Genomic DNA, 26,451 nt, shown 5'->3' with positions numbered 1-26,451 from the left:
CGCTTGAGTTTCACGCTCAAACTTCTAAAGATGAAGGCCAAAAACAAATGGACAGACAAAAGCCTCGATGAGCATTTGAAGTTTCTACATAATAAAGTTCTTCCCGCAGGGAACCTGTGTCCTACTAGTGTCGAGGAGGCCAAGAAAATAGTTTGCCCTTTTGATTTTCCGCACATTAGGTACCATGCATGCATCAACGATTGCATCATTTATCGGGGGGAGCACGCGGGAAAAACCAGTTGTCCAGTGTGCAATGCTTCTCAATACAAGAAGGCAGGAAAGAAGGCTCCTTAGAAAGTTGTATGGTACTTTCCGATCACTCCCCGTCTGCAGCGGTATTTCATAGATCCTAAGGAAGCAAATCTCATGCGCTGGCACGTGGAGAGGAAGAATCCCGACGATAGATATGATGCGAGGCTGAGACACCTCGTAGATGGTAGCCAGTGGAGAGCATTCAACGCCATATATGGATTTGCTGCAGAAGATCCAAGGAACATCGTGCTTGGTGCGAGTACCAATGTCATGAATCCATTTGGAAACCAGAACACCAACCACAACACATGGATCGTGTTTTGTATGGATGTACAACCTCCCCCCATGGAAGTGCATGAAGACAAAGTACATACACATGAGCATGCTGATTCAAGGGCCGAAACAACCAGGAAATAGTATTAACCTGTATATGGGGCTTCTTCAAGAGGAGCTAGACACGTTATGGAAAATGCATGGACATGGGACGCCGGGAAAGGAGAATATTTCCATATGAGAGCCGCACTGATGATGACGGTGCACGACTATCTCGGTTATGGGTACTGTCGGTGTCAAAACCGGCGGATCTCGGGTAGGGGGTCCCGAACTGTGCGTCTAGGCCGGATGGTAACAGGAGGCAGGGGACACAATGTTTTACCCAGGTTCGGGCCCTCTTGATGGAGGTAAAACCCTATGTCCTGCTTGATTAATATTGATGATATGGGTAGCACAAGATTAGATCTACCACGAGATCAGAGAGACTAAACCCTAGAAGCTAGCCTATGGTATGATTGTATGTTGTTGTTGTTGTCTCCTACGGACTAAAACCCTCCGGTTTATATAGACACCAAAGAGGGTTAGGGTTACACAAGGTCGGTTACAAAGGAGGAGATATCCATATCCGTATTGCCTAGCTTTCCTTCCACGCCAAGTAGAGTCCTATCCGGACACGAGACGAAGTATTCAATCTTGTATCTTCGTAGTCTAACAGTCCAGCTGTCCGGAGACCCCCTAATCCAGGACTCCCTTAGTAGCCCCTCAACCAGGCTTCAATGACGATGAGTCCAACGCGCAGTATTGTCTTCGGCATTGCAAGGCAGATTCCTTCTCCAAATACATCACAGAAGAATTTGAATACGAGGATAGTGTCCGACCTTGCAAAATAAGTTCCACATACCACCGTAGAGAGAATAATATTTTCGCAAATCTAATTTACTGACTTGTTTTGGTAGCATGACCTTATTTCATGGCCCGGTGATTATTCGAACCGTTTTTCTTCAACCAGCTCCACACATAACGCGAGGCGGTTTCTTGACACGTCTTTTCAAAGCAGAGATCGTGTTCCCCCAATTATGGGATTCTCATTAATACGGTCGTGGGTAACCCAAATGTGTCTAGGACTCCTAGATTATAGGCAAGTCCCAAACGGCTACGGAGAGGACGCTTGATATTCACCTTCTTTATAAAGGGACAAGGTTTTCGCTTTTTCCCTCTTGTGCTCAATCGAACCCCTCCCCCGCCTCGAGTTCTAACACCCAAAGCCCAGGTCAGGTGCTCCGGATCTTCAATCATGTCCGGATCCAGCCTTCAAGGCCAGTGGATGCCCTCCTCCGTCACGGAAGAGGATATCAAGAAGTTGAGGGAGGCCAGATACCTGACCGCCGAGGTTTTGCATCGGCTGCCTGCTCGAGGGCAGGTCGTCCCCACTCTCGAACCCGATGAGAACGTCGTGTTCGTCTCCCACTTCCTCTGAGGCCTAGGCCTCACTCTGGATCACTTCTTCAGGGGTTTGATGTTCTATTACGGGCTAGATTTCCACGATCTAGCTCCGGACTCCTTTCTCCACATCTCGACATTTATTGTCGTGTGTGAGGCCTTCCTCCGCATTTCCCCTCACTTTGGCCTATGGCTCAAGACCTTTGAAGTGAAGCCGAAGATGATCGAGGGGCAACATGCAGCATGCGGAGGCGCGTCAATAGGCAAGATGGCAGGAGCTCCATGGCCGAAAGGTTCCTTTCCAGAGGTGTCCGAATTATGGCAACGAAAGTGGTTTTACGTCATGGCTCCCAGAAGTGCCAAGTGGGCGGCTGCCCCCGCTTTCCGCTCGGGCCCCCCACCACAACTGATGTCATGGATTAGCAGAGGTCTGAGCTGGGGTCCAGCCAAGGACGTGCCTATACTGCAAAGCCGCATTCAAGATCTCTTCGAGGAAGATTTTAATTTGGTTGTGGTAATGCAAGTTATGCTGGTTCGTCGAGTCCAGCCTTGCAAACGCCGGCCCCTTCGCTTATGGGAGTTCAACCCAGAAGGACCGCGTGCCATTCAAAGTTTCCTCGGCCTGACGCACGAGGAGATGTACAAGTCATTCGTCGGACCTCGAAGGAAGATACAGGGGGGAATAATACGTGCGGACGCGGGCCCCCATCGCTGCCAGTTCCAACCGAGGGAATGAGCGCCTCCATGAAGGAGGATAACCGGGGGAGGAAGAGGACTGCTTCTAAGGATCCAAAAGCCGAGGCCTCCAAACAGGAGAAGAAGTCTCCAACAAAGGGTCCTGCCTCGGGGGGTGCTCTTTCCGCACAAAGTCCATGGGGGGATCAGCCCTCCAACGAGTCGTAAGTGATCCAAAAAATACTTTAATAGTGAAGGTATACTATCTTTCTTCTGAGAAAATGACCGCCACATATATCTTGCAGTTCGGGTCTTAGCCCTTCTCAGCTGAGCTCATCCTCGAGGGATCTTCTTTCGGAGATGATGGAGAGTGAAGCGCCTCCCCCGGACTCCTCCGCTCAAGAAGCGGGCGACCCCAAAGTGTCGTCATGGAGGGCCTCTCTGGATCCGGTGAGGCTAGAAGATAATCGCATAGACCCCCGAAGTCCCCGGCGTCCGGCTCTTGAAGAGAGCAACAAAAGAGTCCAGCACCGTCTGGTATGCGGTCGGACGTTCTGAGGGAGCTATTGGAGCGAGCGGCCATCTTAGAAGAACACCGTACATTGATGGGTACGGTGATGGAAAGGATCTCATCTGCCGAAAGCGGGTTGCATGATGCCTTTATGAGTCTATTAATGGGCTTTGAGGTACGTAAAATGATATACATTTGTGATGGTACCGCACATTTTTAGGTGTGCCCTGTGTAGATAGTAGCCCTTGAGACTCTGGTTGTCGCCGAAAACGACGGCAAACAGAGGACCGTAGTCCCCAGTAATAACCATAGCGCTTTGATGTGCAGGTAGCGGGAGCTCCGGTTGCTAGCCGGACTCATGAATTTTCCGGACTGAAGGGCAACTGGATGCGGCGGATGCCGACATCTGGCTTGTTAACAAGAGGCTTGACGAGGCACAGGGTAAGTGTTATTTTCTGGTGAATGCCACATAGTAAGAGAAGCATGATGCCAGTATCTTTAATATGTTGTGACTGCAGATGGAGCTGCCACCGTGGAAACCTTGTGGGCAGAACTTGCCTTAGCCAAGGAACAAGCAAGGATTAGTAATGCGTCTGCTTTGAAGGCGGCCGAAGAGTTGAAAGCCGAGAAGGCCGCACATTGCGAGAGCAAAGAGAAGATGGCCAAGATGGCCGTAGAATTAAAAGACACTGCCGACCGTTGCCGGCTCCTTGAAAAAGAAAACCGAGCGAAGGCAACGGACCTTGAGAAGGCCATGATGGCGAACAAAGACACCCACTCTGCTATGAGAGCGAAGAGGGAGGAGCTGCAGGAAGCCGGGGATATTGCGGCTGGGAAGCCCTTCATGCTACGGAGGAAGTTCGAAGATCCATGGTATGCCCCTCTGGATCGGCTGTGGAGTTCGGTAGATGCATATATGGACTTGGCGGCGAGTGCTGCCGATGCAGCCAAATACTTCCAAGGTCAAACAGATCGTGAGGTGGACAAGCTGTTCTGGTCGCAATTCAACGTTCCAGAGCATCCGCTTCCATTGACTGATCAGCTAGCCAAATGGGCCGAACTAAATAGGTTGTCCAGATTCGCCATGAGGTCTGTCGTGGATCAGCTATGGCCGGAAAAGCCAAAGTCGAACATCTATTTTAGCTTAGTGCAGCGGTTCCTTGGTGCGGTGCCGCGCATTAATGCGATGAAGAGGTCGGCGTGCATAGAAGGCTCGCGGATGGCCCTTGCCTGTGTTAAAGCATACTGGGCGGAGATGGACACTACCACTGTTGCGGCGCAGGGTTCGGCCATAGGCCGAGTGGCTGCCGAGCACTATTTTGAGGAGGTTCTCGAGGGGGCTTGTTTGATAGAGGCCCAGTGGTCGAAGAATATTATGTTTGAATGATATGTATTCCCATTGTAAACACAATGTTTTTATGAAATTTTATAAGGCTGTGTTTATACTTTTGCCTGAAAGTAATATGATGCCTCCTGTGCGGCCATTTATGTATACATGTGTATAACCTGAAAGATTGCAGTCGTCGGCTTCAGCCCCCAAGCATATAATGCGGAGGTGCTTGCAAAAAAACGCGTGTTCACACTTAACCCAACGTCTTGGTCCTATTAAGGAGGTGATAGCGCAGCGAACGAGGCAACCGGACTATAATGCTTTAACACTTTCACTTAGCCATAGGAGTTTGATAGTGGGGCTACTAGATAGCCCCTGGTGGCTCCACACTCTCTCGACCTCGGGGTGCGTACATGCCTGGCCGGAAAACGGCCCTTCGTTAAGGCGGAGGAATTCTAACATGCCGATAGGTCATCGAGTGGTTGACCAGTCTCACGCTATATCATGACAGTCAGTTTTCGGATTTCTCTACTGAGGTGCTCGTCCGGATGAATCAGGGCAAAATCGCAGTAGTTCTCCTGGTGTTGCCTTAGCCGATAAAGCAGAATGTAAGGCACCAAAACACAGGAGCCGGGCAAACCAAACATTTGACCAAAGACAATGATTTGGAGCTGATGCATATAAGGCCAAACTCGCGACGCTGAACACTCCCTAAGGTATTCCGTCTTTATGGTATAAACCGGGCCTAAATAGTGCCCTTTGTAAGAAGCCCCTTGTGTCCAGGTACGTGCATTATTTTGACGTGGCCACATGCCAAGACGTCAGCATCCTTCTCAATTGTGCTGAGAATTCGGTGGATGTGTATCAACAAGAGACAGTAAAAAAGGTTTACGCAGGGTCTTAATCTAAAAAGAATCCTTGGAGCGGGTCCCTGCTGCACGTCTACGCCTATGTCTCAGTTGTGCCGTATCCTGGACGTGTGTAGCACGATGTTCATCTGTAAAAGAGAGGAACTTAGGTGAAAAAGTTGTCGTGCAAAAAGGTGCTTTTTTAAAGAAACCATGTATAACTAGAAATGAGTACAAATTGCCACTTGTCTGCGCGCGTTGAGTCCCTTGTATTTGTAATAGGGGTGTGGCCATAAATCCGGTACAAATTACATATAGCAGCGCCGGACTCGTCCAACCGCGTCCGTGGTCTTGACGACCTATCAAATGCTTTAGTTGGTGAGGCCGTTTTTAGTGTGCGGCTGCCAAGGCAGTCGCATTCTCTTCGGCACGCAAAGATCGCTTAATAATTCCGTTCACTGTAATGATGCCACGTGGATCGGGCATCTTGAGCGTGAGGGAAGCGTAATGCAGTATTGCATTAAAGCGAGCAAAAGCTTCGCGTCCAAGTAGTGCTTGATAACCGCATTGGAATGGAGCAATGTGGAAGGTTAAATGTTTGCTACGGGAGTTATCGGGGAAGCCGAATATAACATTTAGTAGCAGGGAGCCCGTGCAGTGAGCCCCTGGGCCTAGCGTTACTCCTTTAAAGGTAGTGTTGCTATGGCAAATTTTCGTTGGGTCTATCCCCATTTCGCGGATTGTATCCTGGTATATCAGGTTTAAACTGCTGCCAACATCCATCAGGACTCGTGCAAAGTGGTATACATCAATTATTGGGTATAATACCAGGGGAGCCCATCCTGCCCGCCGGATACTTGCTGATTAATCACGATGGTCGAAAGTGACCAGTTGAGACGACTAGTGGCAGGGTTTCGTGGTGATAGGCCCTTGGGCATATTTATCTGGGAGGGCCGCTTTGCTTCCCTTGATCACATGTAATATGTTGACTGTTTTGACTTCTAATGGAAACTTCTTTTGTTCCCCAGTGTCTTGCTTGAGAGGCTCATCCTCATCTTCGCTTGGTGTATCCTCCCCCTTGTGTATGACGTTGAGCTTGCCGGACTTCTTGAAGACCCAACATTCTCTATGGGTATGATTAGCGGGTTTACCGGGGGTTCTATGGATCTGACATACTTGGTCTAGAATTTTGTTCAGGCTGGACAGTTCATCTCTAGCGCCTTTAAAGGGTGGCTTTTCCTGACCTGGCCGAGAGCTTCGGAATTCGGCGTGTACTGCCGTGCTCTTCGGGCTGTCTTCTTTATTCCGACGCTTATTATTTTTGCTGAGTCGTGATTTCCCGTTTTCATCTCTAACTTTGGATGTGCTTGGGTCCCTGGTGCTGCATCTGGCTAGCCAGCTGTCCTCACCCGCGCAAAAGCAGGTCATGAGGCTTGTTAATGCTGCCATTGTTCTCGGCTTTTCTTGGCCGAGGTGTCTGGCAAGCCATTCGTCGCGGACGCTATGCTTAAAAGCTGCCAAGGCTTCGGCGTCCGGGCAGTCAACTATTTGGTTATTCTTAGTAAGAAACCTGTTCCAGAGCTTTCGGGCTGACTCTCCGGGCTGTTGAGTTATATGACTCAAATCGTCCGCATCCGAGGGTCGGACATAAGTCCCTTGAAAATTTTCCCGAAAAGCATTTTTGAGCTCTTCCCAGCTTCCAATGGAGTTTTCATCACCGACGAGGTGCTGGACCATGAATTTCCATAGGGATTCAAACCCATAAACATAAAGGCATACAACGGAACAACAGACCCTGGGGGTCTGGATTGAGGACTATATCCTCCATATCCATATGGCTCGAGGAGATGATCTCCACGCCATCAAGTACTTACCCCTCAAGCTCAAAGGGCTAGCTCGGCACTGGCTTAAAAGCCTCCCTGAAAACTCCATTGGAAGCTGGGAAGAGCTCAAAAACGCTTTTCGGGCAAATTTTCAAGGGACTTATGTCCGACCCTCGGATGCGGACGATTTGAGTCATATAAGGCTTTTAAGCCAGTGCCGAGCTAGCCCTTTGAGCTTGAGGGGTAAGTACTTGATGGCATGGAGATCATCTCCTCGAGCCATATGGATATGGAGGATATAGTCCTCAATCCAGACCCCCAGGGTCTGTTGTTCCGTTGTATGCCTCTATGTTTATGGGTTTGAATCCCTATGGAAATTCATGGTCCAGCACCTCGTCGGTGAAACATAGGGGGTGTGCGGCACCCCTGTATCTGGGTGTACCGCGTTGTTCTAATGTTTGTTGTGTTACATCATATGCTGGGGCGCGCTTGCGTGGTCCATAGATGGATCTGGTTGCGCCGTCCTTTTGGTGCGAGCCCTCGTGTGGATCGCGTATTGGCTTGTGAGTGGCGTTGTTTGCCGCTCCATGTTGGCCGTGAGGTCGTCTATCCGGCCAGGTGGCCGTTTTGATTTTTGGTTGTGGGGGATCTTGGGCCTCCTCATCGAATTCGGGTAGCAACTTCCGCTTCGGATAGCTCTTGGTGGGTCGATTACCACCATACTTCGCTGCTGCGTTGAGTACTTTGTTCCATCTGATTTGGAGTGTGTCCTGCGCAGCCTTGAGCCTTTGCTTCTGCTTTTTCAGACTCCTCGTAGTGGCAAAAAGCCTTTGACGGGCATTCTGCTGCTCCGGGTGCCTGTCCGGTGTTATGTCATCCGGACTATTATCTTTGACAGAATTGGTTTGTTCGGTTTGATTCTCCGTATTGCCGTGGTCCGGCAGTGGTTCGCCCTGCTCCAACGCTGGGTCTGTATGATCATTATTTCTGCCGAGGCGGGATTTGGGGCGGCGTTTACGCCTCCGCTTTGACTGCTTCTCGAGGGGACAAGACTTCGTTGCGTCCTTCCGTTCCTCGTCGTCGTCTTATTTTGGTGTGTCCACCATGTATACGTCATATGATGAGGTGGACGTCCAGCGCCCTGCGGGCGGTGGTTCCTCTTCGCCTCCCGCATCGTCGTCCATACCGTCGATGTCTTCGGAGTCGAAGTTGAGCATGTCAGTTGAGTCATCGACAGTGGCTACTAAGTGGGTGGTGGGTGGGCCTCGAATTTCTTCGTCGTCCACGTCCCAGTCCTGCCGGACATAGTTCGGCCAGGATTCTCCTGACAAGGAGAGAGACCTTAATGAGTTCAGTATGTCGCCAAAGGGCGGGTGCTGAAAAATATCCGTGGAGGTAAACTCCATGATCGGTGCCCAATCTGATTCGATAGGAACGGGCGCAGGAGGTTCGGGGTCCATGGCCGGAGAAGGATCCGGCAGTTTAACAACACGGCTCTCGTGCATGGCAAGGTAGATGTTCGGCTCGATCGCCGCTGAGGGTAAGGCCTTCGTGGCGGGGTCCATCCACCCGTCCGTGGAAGGCACAACTGGTTCCGAAGTGAGGGTCGGAGCGGCTGCCGGTGCGATATCCTTAACACTGTCCGATGGGAGAGCTAAGTCAAGATCATCATGACCGCGTGGCGCACAAGGCAGAGGCTCGAATCCGTCGAAGATCAAATCTCCACGGATATTGGCTGTGTAGTTTAAGCTTCCAAACCTGACCTGGTGGCCAGGGGCGTAACTTTCCATCTGCTCCAGATAGCCAAGCGAATTGGCCCGTTGTGCAAAGCCACCGAACACGAAGATCTGTCCGGGGAGAAAAGTCTCACCCTGGACCGCATCGCTATCGATGATAGTAGGAGCCATCAAGCCTAACGGCAACGACACAAAGGAACTCTCAATGAAAGCACCAATATCGGTGTCAAAACCGGCGGATCTCGGGTAGGGGGTCCCGAACTGTGCGTCTAGGCCGGATGGTAACAGGAGGCAGGGGACACAATATTTTACCCAGGTTCGGGCCCTCTTGATAGAGGTAAAACCCTATGTCCTGCTTGATTAATATTGATGATATGGGTAGTAGAAGAGTAGATCTACCAGGAGATCAGAGAGGCTAAACCCTAGAAGCTAGGCTATGGTATGATTGTATGTTGTCGTTGTTGTGTCCTACGGACTAAAACCCTCCGGTTTATATAGACATCGGAGAGGCTTAGGGTTACGCAAGGTCGGTTACAAAGGAGGAGATATCCATATCCGTATTGCCTAGTGAGGGAGTCCTGGATTAGGGGGTGTCCGGATGGCCGGACTATACCTTCAGCCGGACTCCTGGACTATGAAGATACAAGATTGAAGACTTTGTCCCGTGTCCGGAAGGGACTTTCCTTGGCGTGGAAGGCAAGCTTGGCGATACGGATATGTAGATCTCCTACCATTGTAACCAACTTTGTGTAACCCTAACCCTCTCCGGTGTCTATATAAACCGGAGGGTTTTAGTCCGTAGGACAGCATAACCAACAATGATCATCCATAGGCTAGCTTCTAGGGTTTAGCCTCTCCGATCTCGTGGTAGATCTACTCTTGTACTACCCATATCATCAATATTAATCAAGCAGGACGTAGGGTTTTACCTCCATCGAGAGGGCCTGAACCTGGTTAAAACTTTGTGTCCCTTGCCTCCTGTTACCATCCGGCCTAGACGCACAGTGCGGGAACCCCTACCCGAGATCCGCCGGTTTTGACACCAACATTGGTGCTTTTGTTGAGAGTTCCTCTGTGTCGTCTCCGTCAGGCTTGATGGCTCCTACGATCATCGATAGTGATGCGGTCCAGGGTGAAACTTGTCTCCCCGGAAAGATCTCTGTCTTCGGCGGCTTTGCACTGCGGGCCAATTCACTTGGCCATCTGGAGCAGATCAAAAGCTATGCCCCTGGCCGCCAGGTCAGATTTGGAAGTTTAAACTACATGGCTGACATCCGCGGGGACTTGATCTTCGACGGATTCGAGCCACTACCGAGCGCGCCACACTGCCATGACGAGCATGATCTAGCTCTGCTGCCTAACAGTGCCGTGAAGGCCGCACCCGCATCGGCTTCGACCCTTAATTCGGAGCCAACCGCGCCGATCGAGGATGGGTGGTTGGACGCCGCCTCGGGGGCTGCGATCCTAACGGCGATCGAGCCGAACACCAGCCCCGCACTCCACGGGACTCATGATTCCAAGGAGCCGGACTCCTCTCCGGACTCCGAACCATTCGCGCCTCTGCCGATCGAATCCGATTGGGCACCGATCATGGAGTTTACTGTCGCGGACATCTTTCAGCACTCGCCCTTTGGCGATATTATAAAATCACTAAAGCCTCTCTCTTTATCAGGAGAGCCCTGGCCGGACTACGGTTAGCGAGATTGGGATGCAGACGATGAAGAAATTCAAAGCCCACCCACCACCCGCTTTGTAGCCACTGTCGACGATTTAACCGACATGCTCGACTTCGACCCGAAGACATCGATGGTATGGACGCCGATGAAGGAGACGATGAAGAACCAGCGCCTATTGGGCCCTGGAACGCCACCTCGTCATATGATGTATACATGGTGGACACACCAAAAGTTGACGACGAGGAGCGGAAGGACGCACCGAAGGCTTGTTCCGTCGAAAAGCAGTCAAAGCGGCGATGCAAGCGCCGCCCCAAATCCCGCCTCGATAGAAATAGTGATCACACAGACCCAACGCTGGAGCAGGGCGAACCGCTGCCGGACAACGGCAATCCGGATAATCAAACCGAACAAACAAATCCTATCAAGGATAATGGTCCAGACGACATAACGCCGGACAAACACCCGGAGCAGAAGACTGTCCGTAAAAGGCTTGTTGCCACCGCGAGGAGCCTGGAAAAGCAGAAACAAAGGCTCAAGGCCGCGCAAGACACACTCCAATTCAGATGGAGTAAAATACTCAGCACTGCAGCAAGGTATGGCGACAATCGCCCCTCCAAGAGCTACCCAATGTGGAAGCTGCTACCCGAATTCGACGAGGAGGCCTCAGAACCCCCACAACCAAATTCCAAAGCGGCCACCTGGTCGGATAGACGACCCCTCTACCCACACAGAGCGGCATACAACACCGCTCACAATACAATACGCGACCCATGCGAGGGCTCGCACCCAAAGGATGGCACAATAAGATCCATCTATGGACCACGCAAGCGCGCCCCGGCATACAATGCAACACAACAAACATCCGAACAACGCGGTACACCTAGCTACAGGGGTGCCGCACACGCCCTATGTTTCACCGATGAGGTGCTGGACCACGAATTTCCAGAGGGATTCAAGCCCGTAAACATAGAGGCATACGACGGAACAACAGACCCTGGGGTCTGGATTGAGGACTACATCCTCCATATCCATATGGCTCGAGGAGATGATCTCCACGCCATCAAGTACCTACCCCTCAAGCTCAAAGGGCCAGCTCGTCACTGGCTCAAAGGCCTCCCCGAAAGCTCCATTGGAAGTTGGGAAGAGCTCGAAGACGCCTTTCGGGCAAATTTTCAAGGGACTTATGTCCGACCTCCGGATGCGGATGATTTGAGTCATATAACTCAACAGCCCGGAGAGTCAGCCCAAAAGCTTTGAAACAGGTTTCTTACTAAAAAGAACCAGATTGTCAACTGTCCGGATGCCGAAGCCTTGGCAGCTTTCAAGCATAGCGTCCGTGACGAATGGCTCGCCAGACACCTCGGCCAAAATAAGCCGAGAACGATGGCCGCATTAACAAACCTCATGACCCGCTTTTGCACGGGTGAGGACAGCTGGCTAGCCAGATGCAGCACCAGCAACCCCAGTACATCTGAAGTTAGAGATGGAAACAGGAAATCACGGTGCAACAGCAATAACAAATGCCAGAATAAAGAAGACAGCACGAAGGGCACGGCAGTAAATGCCGGATTCAAAAGCTCTCCGCCAGGTCAAAAGCCGCCCCCTAAAGGCACCAGGGATGAATTGTCCAGCCTCAACAAAATTCTAGACCAAGTATGTCAGATTCATAGTACCCCTGGTAAACCTGCTAATCATACCCACAGAGAATGTTGGGTCTTCAAGCATTCCGGCAAGCTCAACGCCGTACACAAGCGGGAGGATGCACCAAGTGAAGACGAGGATGAGCCCCCCAAGCAAGACACGGGGGAACAAAAGAAATTTCCACTAGAAGTCAAAACAGTAAACGTGTTACACGTAATCAAGGGATAAAACAATGCGGCACTCCCAGGAAAATATACCCAAGTGCCTGTCACCACGAAGTCCTGCCACTGGTCATCTCAACCGATCACTTTCGACCATCGCGATTACTCAGCAAGTATCCGACACGCAGGATGGGCTGCCCTGGTATTAGACCCAGTAATTGGCGGATATCACTTCACAAGAGTCTTGATGGACGGCGGCAGTAGCCTAAACCTAATATATCAGGATACAATCCGCGGGATGGGGTTAGACCCAACACAAATTCGCCATAGCAATACTACCTTTAAAGGAGTAACGCCAGGCCCAGGGGCTCCTTGTACGGGCTCCCTCCTACTACAAGTTATATTCGGCTCCCCCGATAACTTCCGCCGCGAGCATTTAACTTTCCACATCGCTCCGTTTCAAAGTGGCTATCAAACACTGCTCGGACGTGAAGCTTTCGCTCGCTTTAATGCAATACCACACTACGCCTCCCTCACACTCAAGATACCCGGTCCATGTGGCATCATTACAGTGCACGGAAATATCAAGTGATCTCTGCGCGCTGAAGAGAGTGAGGCTGCCTTGGCAGCCGCACACTAAAGGCGCCTGGACAAGCAAAAGCATCTAATAGGTCGTCAAGACCTCAGATACAGCTAATCGAGTCCGGCGCCGCTACTTATACTGAATAAATGGTCACACCCCTATTTGTCAATACAAGGGGCTCAACACGTGCAGACGAGTGGCAATTTCTTCTCATCTTGAATTATACATGGCTTCTTTAACAAACTATCTTTTTGCACGACAACTTTTTCACTTAACTTCCTCTCTTTTACAGACGATCATCGTGCTACACCCGTCCAGGATACGGCACAACAGAGACACAGGCGCAGACGTGCAGCAGGGACCCGCTCCAAGGATTCTTTTTAGATTAAGACCCTGCGTAAACCTTTTTTTACTGTCTCTTGTTGATACTTATCCACCGTTGAGAAGGATGCTGACGTCTTGGCATGTGGCCACGCCAGAACAATGCACGTACCTGGACACAAGGGGCTTCTTACAAAGGCCATTATTTAGGCCCGGTTTATACCACAAAGACCGAATACCTTAGGAAGTGTTCGGCGTCGCGAGTTTGGCCCTATATGCATCAGCTCTGAATCATTGTCTTTGGTCAAATGTTGGGTTTGCCCGGCTCCTGTGTTTTGGTGCCTTACGTTCCGCTTTACCGGCTAAGGTAGCACCAGGAGAACTACTGCGACAGTGCCCTGGTTCATCCGGACGAGCACCTCAGTAGAGAAAGCCGAAAACTGACTGTCATGATATAGCGTGAGACTGGTCAACCACTCGATGACCTGTGGGAATGTTAGAATTCCTCCGCCTTAACGAAGGGCCGTTTTCCGGCCAGGCATGTACGCACCCCGGAATCAGGAGAGTGCGGAGCCACCAGGGGCTATCTAGTAGCCCCACTGTCAAACTCCTATGGCTAAGTGAAAGTGCTAAAGCATTATAGTCCGGTTGCCTCGCTCGCTCCGCTATCACCTCCTTAATAGGACCAAGACGTTGGGTTAAGTGCGAACACGTGTTTTTGCGAGCACCTCCGCATTATATGCGTGGGGGTTGAAGCCGACGACTGCAATCTTTCAGGTTATACACATGTATACATAAACGGCCGCCCAGGAGGCATCATATTACTTTCAGGCAAAAGTATAAAAATAGCCTTATAAAAATTTATAAAAGCATTTCGCTTAGAATGAGATTAATATCACTCAAACATAATATTTTTTGAGCACTGGGTCTCTATCAAACGAGCACCCTCAAGAACTTCTTCAAAGTGGTGCTCAGCAGCCCTTCGACCTATGGCCGAATCTCGCGCTGCAACAGTGGTAGCATCCATCTCCGCCCAGTATGATTTAACACGGGCAAAGGCCATCCGTGCGCCCTCTATGCACGCCGACCTCTTCATTGCATTAATGCGCGGCACCACGTCAAGGAACTGGTGCACCAAGCTGAAATATCTGTTCGGTTTTGACCTTTCCGGCCATAGCTAATCCACAACAGACCTCATGGAGAGTCCGGACAACCTATTTAGTTCGGCCCATTCGACTAATTGGCCAGTCAATGAAAGCGGACGCTCGGGAGAATGGAATTTTCTCCAAAACAGCTGGTCTACTTCATGGTCCGTCTGACCCTGGAAATACTTGGCCGCATCGGCAGCGCACACCGTCAAATCCATATATACATCCTCCGAATTCCACAGCCGATCCAGAGGGGCATACCGTGGATCTCTGAACTTCCTCCGCAACATAAAGGATTTCCCAGCTACAATATCCCCGGCGTCCCGCAGCTCCTCCTTCTTTGCCCTCATAGCGGAGCGGAGGTCCTTTTTCGTCGCAGCAGCCTTCTCAAGGCCCGATGCCTTCGCTTGGTTTTCCTTTTCAAGAACCCGGCAATGGTCGGCGGCAGCTTTTAATTATATGGCCATCTTGGCCATCTTATCTTGGCTCTCGCCATGCGCGGCCTTCTCGGCATGCAACTCTTCGGCCGCCTTCAAAGCAGCCGCATTACCCAACCTCGCTTGTTCCTTGGCTCGGGCAAGTTCTGCCCACAAGGCTTCAACAGTGGCAGCTCCATCTGCAGTCACAACATATTAAAGATACTGGCATCATGCTGCTCTTCCTATGTGGCGTTTACCAGATAATGACACTTACCCTGTGCCTCGTCAAGCCTTTTGTTAACAAGCTCGATGTCGGCGTCTGCCGCATCCAACTGCCGTTCTAAATGGGCAAACTCGCTAGTCCGGCTAGCCACCGGAGCTTCCATCACCTGCACATAGAGGCAGTATGGTTATTACCTGGGAATATGATCCTTTGTTCGTCGTCGTTTCCGACGACATCCAGAGTCTTAGGGGCTACTATCTACACAGGGCACACCTAGCATGTGCAGGACTATCATACATTCTTTTACGTACCTCAAAGCCTGCCAATAGACTCATAAAAGCTTCATGCAATTCGCTTTCGGCGGACGATATTCTCTCCATCACCGTATTCATCAGCACACGGTGTTCATCTGAGATGGCCGCTCGCCCCACCAACTCCCTCGGAACATTCGATCGCACACTAGACGGTGCCGGACTCTTTTGTCTGCTCTCTTCGGGAGCCGGACACTGGGAGCTTCGGGGGTCAATGGGATTATCTTCCGGCCTCACCGGACTCGGAGAGGCCCTCCACGATGACACTTCAGGGTCGCCCGCTTCTGGAGCGGAGGAGTCTGGAGGAGGCGTTTCGCTCTCCATCATCTCTGGAAGAAGATCCCCCAAAGACGAGCTCATTTGAGAGGGGCTAAGGCCCAAACTGCAAAAATATATGCGGTGGTTATTCTCTCAAAAGGTAAAGATGGCATATCTGTACTATTAAAGTATTTGGAGTCAGTTATGACTCGCAGGAGAATTGATCCCCCCGGGGACTTTGTGCGGCAACAGCGCCCCCCAAGGTAGGACCCTATGTGGGATACTTCTTCTCCCGTTTGGAAGCTCGGCTTCCGAATCCCCGGGCGAAGTCCTTTTCCTCTTCAGGTCGTCTTCCTTCATGGAGACGCTCGCTCCCTCGGTTAGAATGGGCAGCGTTGAGGGCCCGCGTCCGCCCGTATTATCCTCCATAGTATCTTCCTTCAAGGGCTCCGGGCAAGGTGCGATTTGGAGCATCTTTTCCAATACCGGATTTTCCAAACCCTCAGGGAGGGGTGCCGAACACCGAATCAACTTCTCCTTTGTTAGCCAGTGCTGGTCAAAAAATAACTTCGTAACAAAGGAGAGATAGTATGTTCGGCCGGAAGATACCTTACCTGTTCGGCGGCGCGGTTACTACTCAGGCCCACGTCCTTGCTGATTTCCGGACACTCCACCTGAGGTCCGAAGAATGACTTGTACATCTCCTCGTGCGTCAGGCCGAGAAAATTTTGAATGACACGCGGTCCCTCGGGATTGAACTCCCACAGGCGAAGAGGCCGGCGTTTGCAAGGCTGGACTTGACGAACCAGCATAACTTGTATTACCGCAACCAAACTGAAATCTCCATTGAAGAGATCTCGAATGCGGCTTTGCAGTATAGGCACGTCCTTGGCTGGACCCTAGCTCAGACCTCTGCTTATCCATGACATCAGTTGTGGAGGAGGGCCCGAGCGGAAAACAGGGGCGGCCGCCCACTTGGCACTTCTAGGAGCCGTGATGTAGAACCACTCCTGTTGCCACAATTCAGACACCTCTGGGATGGAACCTTTGGGCCATGGAGCTCCCGTCATCTTGCGTATTGAGGCACCTCCACACGCTGCATTTTGCCCCTCGATCATCTTTGGCTTTACTTCAAAGGTCTTGAGCCATAGGCCAAAGTGAGGGGTAACCCGGAGGAAGGCCTCGCACACGACAATGAATGTCGTGATATGAAGAAAGGAGTCTGGAGCTAGATCATGGAAGTCTAGCCTGTAATAAAACATCAAACCCCTGACGAAAGGATCCAGAGCAAGGCCTAGACCTCGGAGGAAGTGGGAAACGAACACGACGTTTTCGTTGGGTTCGGGGGTGGGGACGGCCTGCCCTCGGGGAGGCAGCCGATGCAAGATCTCGGCGGTCAGATATCTGGCCTCCCTCAACATTTTGATGTCTTCCTCCGTCACCCATCGGCCTTGAAGGCTAGATCCGGACATGACTGAAGGTTCGGAGCACCTGACTTGAACTTTGGGCGTTTGAGCTTGAGGTGGGGGAAGGATTCGATTGAGCACGGGAGGGAAAAATAAAAGCCTTGTCCCTTTATAAAGAGGGTGAATATCAAGCGTCCTCTCCGTGTCCGTTTGGACTTGCCTATAATCTAGGAGTCCTAGAAGCGATTGGGTTACCCACACCCGTATTGATGAGAACCCCGGAATAAGGGGAGACGATCTCTGCTTTAACAAGACGTGCCAAGGAAACCGCCTCACATGACGCGCTGAGGTGGGATAATAAAACGACTCGGATAAAGGCTTGGCCGTGGTGTGTCACACTACGGAATACGTTAGCACATTAGATTTGTGTAAATATTATTCTCTCTATGGCAATATGTGGAAACTTATTTGGCAGAGCCGGACACTACCTTTGTGTTGAAAATCTTCTATGAAGTACTTGGAGGAGGAACCCGCCTTGCAATGCTGAAGACAATCTGCGCGCCGGACTGATCGTCATTGAAGCCTGGTTCAGGGGCTACTGAGGGAGTCCTGGATTAGGGGGTGTCCGGATGGCCGGACTATACCTTCGGCCGGACTCCTGGACTATGAAGATACAAGATTGAAGACTTCGTCCCGTGTCCGGAAGGGACCTTCCTTGGCGTGGAAGGCAAGCTTGGCGATATGGATATGTAGATCTCCTACCATTGTAACCGACTTTGTGTAACCCTAACCCTCTCTGGTGTCTATATAAACGATCATACCATAGGCTAGCTTCTAGGGTTTAGCCTCTCCGATCTCGTGGTAGATCTACTCTTGTACTACCCATATCATCAATATTAATCAAGCAGGACGTAGGGTTTTACCTCCATCGAGAGGGCCCAAACCTGGGTAAAACTTCGTGTCCCTTGCCTCCTGTTACCATCCGGCCTAGACGCACAGTGCGGGAGCCCCTACCCGAGATCCGCCGGTTTTGACACCGACACCTAGCTTGCCTTCCACGCCAAGTAGAGTCCTATCCGGACATGAGACGAAGTCTTCAATCTTGTATCTTTGTAGTCTAACAGTCCGGCCAAAGGATATAGTCCGGCTGTCCGGAGACCCCCTAATCCAGGACTCCCTCAGGTACACCTCAAGCCAGGTGTGCCACGGATACTACGGATGCACGAGGTGCATAGATGATACAACGTATCAACAGCTTACGTCAACGAAAGATGGCAGTTACTGTAGAGCACAACACCACTTTCTTGCGCTGGTTTAAATATCAAGTTCTTGAAAGTCCCCCAGAAGAGGGCAGTTCGGACGGATTGCTCATACACGCCTTAGCACATGGCCTCGCGCCCAAGTTTGCGACCTATCAGTCCTACGAGATCAATGGTTACACATTCTACATGGAGGACAAAGACATGGACAGTGATTACCAGAACTCTGGGGTGACAATTCAATGCGTGACTGACGCCAACGGCACAACCGAGAGATTCTACGGAAGGGTCGAAGAGATCTGGGAGCTTGACTATGCTGGAATGCACGATGCGACGATGTTCCGTGTCAGATGGGCCAAGGACGTCGTAAGAGAAAACAAGTATTTCACCACCATGTCTATACCCGACGCGAAGAGCACTCTCGTGAACATTAACGTCATCGCCAAGAATGAGCCATGGGTACACGCTAAGCACATGACATAATGCTTCTTCATAACCTATCCAGCCAATCCCAGCCGTGTTGTCGTGAGGAGATCCAAAAGGAGCATCATCGGAATAGATGAAGTAGCCAACGAGGAAGACTACGACCAATACGGCAACCCAATGAGGGAAGATGACAATGACGATGAAGCATACGTGAAAATAAGAATCAATACTACATTACCTAATAAACATCGTAATCCATGGCTCTAGAAAAGTCACAAGGAGGGTCTCAATTACTTGAGAACGAACAAGAAAGGGAAGAAGCTCACTGTGAAACATCGTCGAGGTAGCTGATCAGAAACCTACATCTATATATATATGTATCTATTTTGTGTGTGCACTTAAGTAACCATTATCGGTCAACTGACATGTTACCACCACATGCATGGTTCCGGTGATATGCGCGCAGTGGGGGAGACGGAGACGCCGTCGTCGGGATGAAAAATAAAATAAAAGGGATAAAGCAGTATAAAAGAAAAAGAAAAGTAAACAGAAGAGAAAAGGAAAATAATAAATAAAAATAAAACTAAAAACTAGAAAAGTAAAATAATAAATAGAAAATAATAAAAATTGGAACTGATAGCAGTAGCACCTTTCTAGGATCCAGCGCTATAGCTATCTTTTTAGCAGTAGCGCTGGATCCTAAAAAAGTGCTACTACTATGTGCCATTAGTAGTAGTGCTGATTTACAACCCAACGCTATTGCTAAGATAGCTATAGCACTGGATCCTAAACCAGCGCTACTGCTATTTTTAGTTAACCACCGCAAGGGCTCAAATTTTGCCAAGTCCGCCAAGTCCCAACCCACTCTCCTAACACCCTCTTCCCCCACTCTGTCGCCTCCGCCGTCGCCCTGCCCACCCTCGCGCCGTCCGTCACCCTCGACCGCCGGTCGTCGCCCATGGCGGTCGTCGACCTGGTCGCCGGCCATCTCCCGAGCCTGCCCTCGACCTTACCGGCGTCTCCCCTGCCCGCCCTCGACCACAATGTCGCCCCCGCCTCTCCCATGTCCGCGCAACCTCGACCTCGCTGCTGCCACCGCCGTCCGCCGCCCTCGACCGCCGTCGTCCGAGCCTGAGCTCCATCGCTATAAGCCTCTCCTCTCCCCTTCCCTCCTCTCCCTCTCCTCTCCCCTGCCCGAGCCTCCGTTTAGGGCAAATTTAGCAAATTTTAGGGCAAGTTAGCAAATTTAGCAAACAAAATTAGCAAATTAGGGTAGTAGCTATTAGAAATTTTTTGTTTTTTGTTATTTAGCAAGTTAATAAATTTTTGTAGCAAGTTAGCAAAAATAGGTATAAAAACAGTAGACAAAAAATAGGTATAAAAATAGTAGCAAAAAATTAGGTATAAAAATGGTAGCAAATTAAAAACTGTAGCTAATTAGGGTAGTAGCAAATATAGCTAGGGCCAAATTTTTTTAGCAAATGAGCAAATTTAGCTAGCGCAAATTTGTTTAGGGCAGTACCTAATGGTTAATTTGCCAAGTCTTGGAAATCTGTCTATAATGTTGCCATGTTCTCTTGATGTAGCATCAAATCTGTTATATGAACTTGTGGCAATTGTCGAAAAATATCTGAGTGGCCTATGTTTTGCCCGAATGTTGATTCATTTCCATTCCGGCAAATTTCAGGCGCTCCATATGTCCACTTTTTAGCAAAGGTCATGCCAAAATTTTCCGTGATTTTCTGCATGACTTGTGCTAGAAACTAGGACATATGGAGTACCCAGAATTTGCCGGAAGGGGAATGAATCAATATTTCGACCAAATATAGGCCCCTTTTTTATTTTCATTATATCCTTTATTTACAATAATTGAATAGGAAACCTGTCTACCGACGCCCAAGTCGCGGGTGGTTCTGCTCCTCAAAGACCCCATCGAGGGAGCAAATCACTATTTTGATTACCTGGACCAACACCAAATGGGATGCATGGTGGCGGCAGTGGCACCAACCCCAACACTGGCACCGGCACCGACACCACCCTCGAGACTAGCAACGATGTTGTTGTAGCCGGTAAAGCACCGAAGAAGAAGAGGACACGAAGATGAAACGAGCTTGGCATCGAACAAATTGTGGTCACGGAGATGCACCCCAAGAAGTTTGAGCCAACGGCGCCAGAGGAAGCACGCTCGTGCTAGGGCAATCAACTTGGATGCATCCTCAGGGAAACCACCAACATCAACGACGAGAGGTTGAGGCAGATACCACATATGGAGAACATGCTCCTAAAGAAGTTGCACAATAGGTTCTTGTTCCCCGGCGGCAATGAAAAATAATATGAAGATCTGTGGAAAGACATCAGCATGACAAAGATAAATGAAAAGGCGATGGTGATGTTCACCAACAACTTGTCCTCCTGGAAAGTTCGGGTGAAAAAAGAAATTGCGAAGAATGAACCGTGTTCGAAGATTCATGCTGACAATCCGGCAATAACGGAAGAGGACTTTGCAAAATTCAAGGAGAATTGTGCTAAAGACGAAGTCAAGGCAAAGTCGGAGAAACTGAAGGCGCTCCAGGCCACGAACATGCCTCCCCACTGCCTCAAAAGTCGTGGTTACGAGGGGAAGAGGGCCGTATGGGACAAGGAGGACGCTGAACGTGAAAGTCACGGAATCCCAAACCCCTTGGCGGGGTTCACCGACCCGTTGGAGCATGACCGGATCAGGGCCCGGTACAAGTGGGACAAAGAAAAAAAGCTCCTTTACACACACCCGATCACGAGGGACTTCATGAGACTTCGGGTAATTGTTATATTACCACATTATATTATTAGAGCTTCCAATCAATTCAACTGCAAGTTTTGTCACATTAGTAAACCATCCATGTTCCTTTTGCAGAAAGATCAGCACCAAAAGGCATCCGAAAGCGACGAGTCGTCATAGTCGTCGGCGAGGCCCAAGTGGGACACCCCATTAAACCGGGCCCTGAACATACTGAAGAAGGTCCCGGTGGACAAGCCGCCGTCCTATGGACGTGTGCACAGTGTCGGAGATGGCGCCTCGTGGAAGACATGCTACCTCGAGGAGCTAGAGGAAAGAAGGAAGAGATGCTCAGTCGTCACTTAGCAGAGCATCGACGAGAAGGTCAAGATTGCGGTCGATAAGACCAAAGCTGAGACCAAAGAAGGGTTGCTCGGGCCGTCACTAACGCGGTGGTCAGTTTGCTTCCGGTATGGGATTTCATGAATAATAATCAAAATGCACGGCCAGAGGACTTTCCCCATCCCAGCTTTGTCGAGAGAAATTTGGCGAACACCAGAGTACCAGCACCTGCTCAAGCAACCGCAAAAGGTCCCTCTCCTGTTCATAGCAACCGGACCTCCGTCTCTTGCATGGTCGGTGGGCCTTCATCGCTGGCTGAGCTCGACGCCCTCATGGTAATTACGCATCATACCCTTTTCACCAGCATGTCTATAGTCTTCCGTTTCAGTTGCCTTTTGGATGTTTGACGTCACAGACATGTCTCCTTCGTAGGCCGACGACACCCCGTGCACCCTACTCTACGACATCAAGGGCCAGAAGGTGGCTGTGGGAAAGGCAAAGGACCACATGTTCCACAACCGAGAGATGCCCAATGGCATCTTCAAGGTTAACGTGGCCAGTATCTTAGCGGGATTTGAGGATTTGCCTCCTCTGGTACCAGTCAATGACGACGAGACCCCTAAGATGATTGGCGCATGAAAGAGCTAGTTCTTGCCTTGGCCCAAGTCTCTTCTTCGTCTCGAGGCTCCCAGTATCACGCCAACGCCACCTTCTCAAGAAGGTATGAACACCACCCCACCTACCACATTACCTGCACCTGTCTTGGCGAGTGATAGCGGACGACGTGAGGGAGAGCCTCCATTAGCGCCAGATGATGTAGCCCCCGTTGTTAAAGAAGCAAATGTTGATGATGACATGGAGGATGATGATGATGACCCAGACAAGTATTTCAATACCGCCTATGATGATGGAGGATTGATGGCTCAGGACGGCGAAGACTCAGGCTATGAGCGTGGAGATGATGACTTGATGCTGCCTGATTTGCCAGAGCCGGAATGTCCTAAGGCGGAATGCAAAAAGTCTCTCTTCAAGCGATCCTTGCAGGAGACACCTCCAGATGCCACCTGTACCTAGCAACGCCCCGAAGCCCGTCCACTGATTAGCCCGACAACACTAGGGGTGGTGGTTAGGGAAGGTATGGTGGGCTCACTACCGCCACCCACCAAGAAGCAAAGGAGGAGACCGGACAAGAAAGGCCCTAAAGGAGCCAGAGCTGCTTCAAGCAGCAAGCCGCCTCTAGAGCCCCGGGTGGTAGATAGAATACCTGTCGAAGGTGCGCAATGCTTCCATGTCGTCGGCTAGCCAATCCTACCTACGAAAGCGCTAGAGCACATAGTGAACAATGATCTAAGGAGACTCCATGAAGATGTGCTGACCAGAGAGAAAATCCTTCTAGTCATGGAAAAACCAGGATACCCGCTTTACGCGGCTCAGGTGCCGGGTGGGAGGTTGTACGTCGAGAGATGGCCTACGAATAAGTCCATCATGCGATCTGACTACATCTACGACAAGTTCCCCTTGACCAAGCTGGATTTCCATTTCATCCGCATGTATGCACTATATCTGAACCACTACATCAGGGTTGAGAACATCAAATATATCTACGTAGCAGACCCGTTCTATATGGACAAGAGCTTCTTGGCAGTTTGCAAAGAGCACCATGACTTTGCGAGAAAGTACCTCGGTGAATTCATGATCGCTAATAAGGACAAGGAAGTGATTCTCTTGCCTTATCATCCCACGTAAGTCATCCGCACATATCCTTTCCTAAGTGTTAATCATTCATTTGCAAGCATGGAGGCTAATTTGAGGTGTACTTAATTTGCACAGCGGGGGGTGGGGGGCGCCATGCTCATTGTTCTGTCCTCGGAATACTCCCATGCGATGTACTTGGACTCATCGAAGAACCTCAGGGAAAAGGATTACAAGCACATAAAGAGTGCTCTCGATAGTGCACTGTTAACCTTCAGCCTGTCTGGTGGATATATCAAGGTGAAAAAGTACATGAATCGCGGGCTGGCTTTTGGTCATAAGACTGACTTCTGCTGCATCCAGCAACCGCACACCAGTATGGCTGATGTATTCTACCTCATGCATCACCTGCTCGAGCACAGAAGGGATAATCAACGCCTTCGCATGTCACCTACTACCAATGATGTCAATATTGTTAGTTGGGACACAAGCATAGGAAGGACACGGATCATCGAATCAGAGCTGAGTTTTATCACATACAGTGTGAACTTGCCCAAGTGATCATGAAGCAGGTCCTCGAACCAACATGGATGTTCTACCATGGGCCAATCACACGGGAAGATGTCCGAGCGCTGCTACTCGCTCAACATCTGGACCTTAAGCCTTTCAAGAAGCTTGGGTGCTTCCTCCCTAACTATGAAGATTGGACCGCCGACATGGAGGACTGATTGTTGATGACAATGTGTCACTATTTTCTTTCTATGGCAAAACTTTGAATTTATGCACGGCGAAACTATGTGATGTAACTAAACTGTGGTCCTGAACTAGCGTAGATTGCTCTAGTTAATTAGTTTGGGTATGAGGAACTTCATCATTTATGTTTACTATTGGTTGCTTGTATTTTGCTAATTATGCCTCCTTGTTTTCTTAAGTACATTATGTTGCATATTATCATTCAATTCATCAAGTCACGATGCAGATACATAGATCAGAGATGGTGAAGGGCTACTATGCCATGTACGTTGGGAGGGTTCCAGGAGTCTACGACCACTGGCCAGCCGCTCAGGCCCAGGTGCACAGGTACCCGGGTGCTAGCCACAGAGGGTTCGACAACAGAGCCAAAGCGGAAAGTAGTTACTTGAGGTGGACACTCCAGCATGAGCAGGGGCGGGACCGCCGGTACTACATAGTCGCGCTCTTGCTCATGCTGATCGCTCTTCTCTTCTACATCATGGTTTAGATAGAGATGATGAAACTTGTGTGTGTGCCAGGATCATGCAGTTGCACTTATTCGAGACATGACATGATCGCACTTGTGTATTGCTATTTTCGAGATTTGATGATATTTGTGTTGAATGATGATGATGATGATGGTATGATGATACTATTGTATGTCAATGATATGATGAGTATAGTGTATGTTTAGTATCATATGATGAAACTATTGTACAGAGCCTGTATAAATACACCACAAATACGTAGGGGGTGAGGGTCGGCGAAAGTAGGAACATTAGCAGTAGCGCTGGAGAGCACCTAGCAGTAGCGCTGGCTTAGCAGCAGCACTTCACATGAAAAAGCGCTACAGATAGTTATCAGTAGCGCTGGTCCAGGAAGCGCTACTGCTAGCAATACTTAGTAGTAGCGCTACCTATTCCAGCGCTACTGCTACAACTTAGCTATAGCGCGCTAGTAGTAGCGTTGGACCTAGCACTACTGCTATGCATATTTCAAGTGCTACTACTAGGGTTTTCTTTAGTAGTGCACACTTGCACTGTTATTATTTTCATATCATTCGGTCATGTCGGTGAAAGGTAATAATGACGGTATTTGAAGAAGCGACCGAGGCAAGGAAAAGCGGTTATGAACTCAACTTCTTTTTGTTTTTGTAAATATGTTTAACTCAGTATGCATGATTCACCATATTATGATTAAACATGTTTCTGATGAAAATTAGAGATTATAGTTGCTCATGCCATGCTTAAGTAGCTAGGAGTGGATAATGATTTATCTTGGGTGTCAACATGCATTAAAATGATTGTAATGTGGTATTATGATACGGTATCCTCCTCTGAATGTTTCAAGTGGCTTGACTTGGCACATGTTCACGCATGTAGTTGGTTCAAAACCAACATAGCCTCCATGATATTTATGTTCATGGTGTTTATATCCTACTCATGCAAGTATTCAATGTTAATTATTCATAATGCATGATTATGATCGTTTTCGTTCTCCAGTCGGTCACTTCAACCTATTTGCTAGCCTTCACCTGTACTAAGTGGGAATACTACTTGTGCATCAAAATCCTTAAACCAACATTATTCCAGATGAGTCCACTATATCTAACTATATGCGGTATTACTCTATCGTTCCAAGTAAATTTGCAGGTGCCACCTCTAAATATTCAAATGAACATCTATTTTGTGTGCCCGTACCGCTCACGGAGCGACATGGAGCAGTCAGTATCTTCCATGATAAGGGGCTTATTCTCATGATGAGTGTTTATTCACCCATCCTTGCATCAGAGGGGATGGTAATCGGGATGGCCAGGTCCATGGTCAAAATGGCAATAATAATAAAACAAACTCTACCTAATTGTTGTTTGTGTGGGGGGCACCTAAGTATTCGGCTAGCCATGGCTTGTGTTTGTTGGTGGAGGGGGAGTAAACTTTACTTTTACCGCTTTGGGACCATCGCTAAAGTGTTTAGCATGGAAGATATTGATAACTCTTGGTCTTAACATTGATAGGAAAGGTATGTCTCCCAAAATTATATTTATCTCTTATTTAAGCTTTGAGCTCTAGCACCTCTGCATATCCCTGCTTGCCTCTATGAAGGGCCTATCTATTTACCTTTGTGTTGAATCATCACCTTCTCTAACAAAGACCAATCCTAAGAGCACTATTGTCATTCTCATACATTGTGTATAGTAAATGTTGTGTGCA

Source organism: Triticum dicoccoides, chromosome 2A, assembly GCF_002162155.2.
Source record: "Triticum dicoccoides isolate Atlit2015 ecotype Zavitan chromosome 2A, WEW_v2.0, whole genome shotgun sequence".
In the NCBI taxonomy this organism is placed as follows: domain Eukaryota; kingdom Viridiplantae; phylum Streptophyta; class Magnoliopsida; order Poales; family Poaceae; genus Triticum; species Triticum dicoccoides.
The sequence above is the reverse complement of the archived record's forward strand: the minus strand, read 5'-3'. Positions refer to the sequence as shown.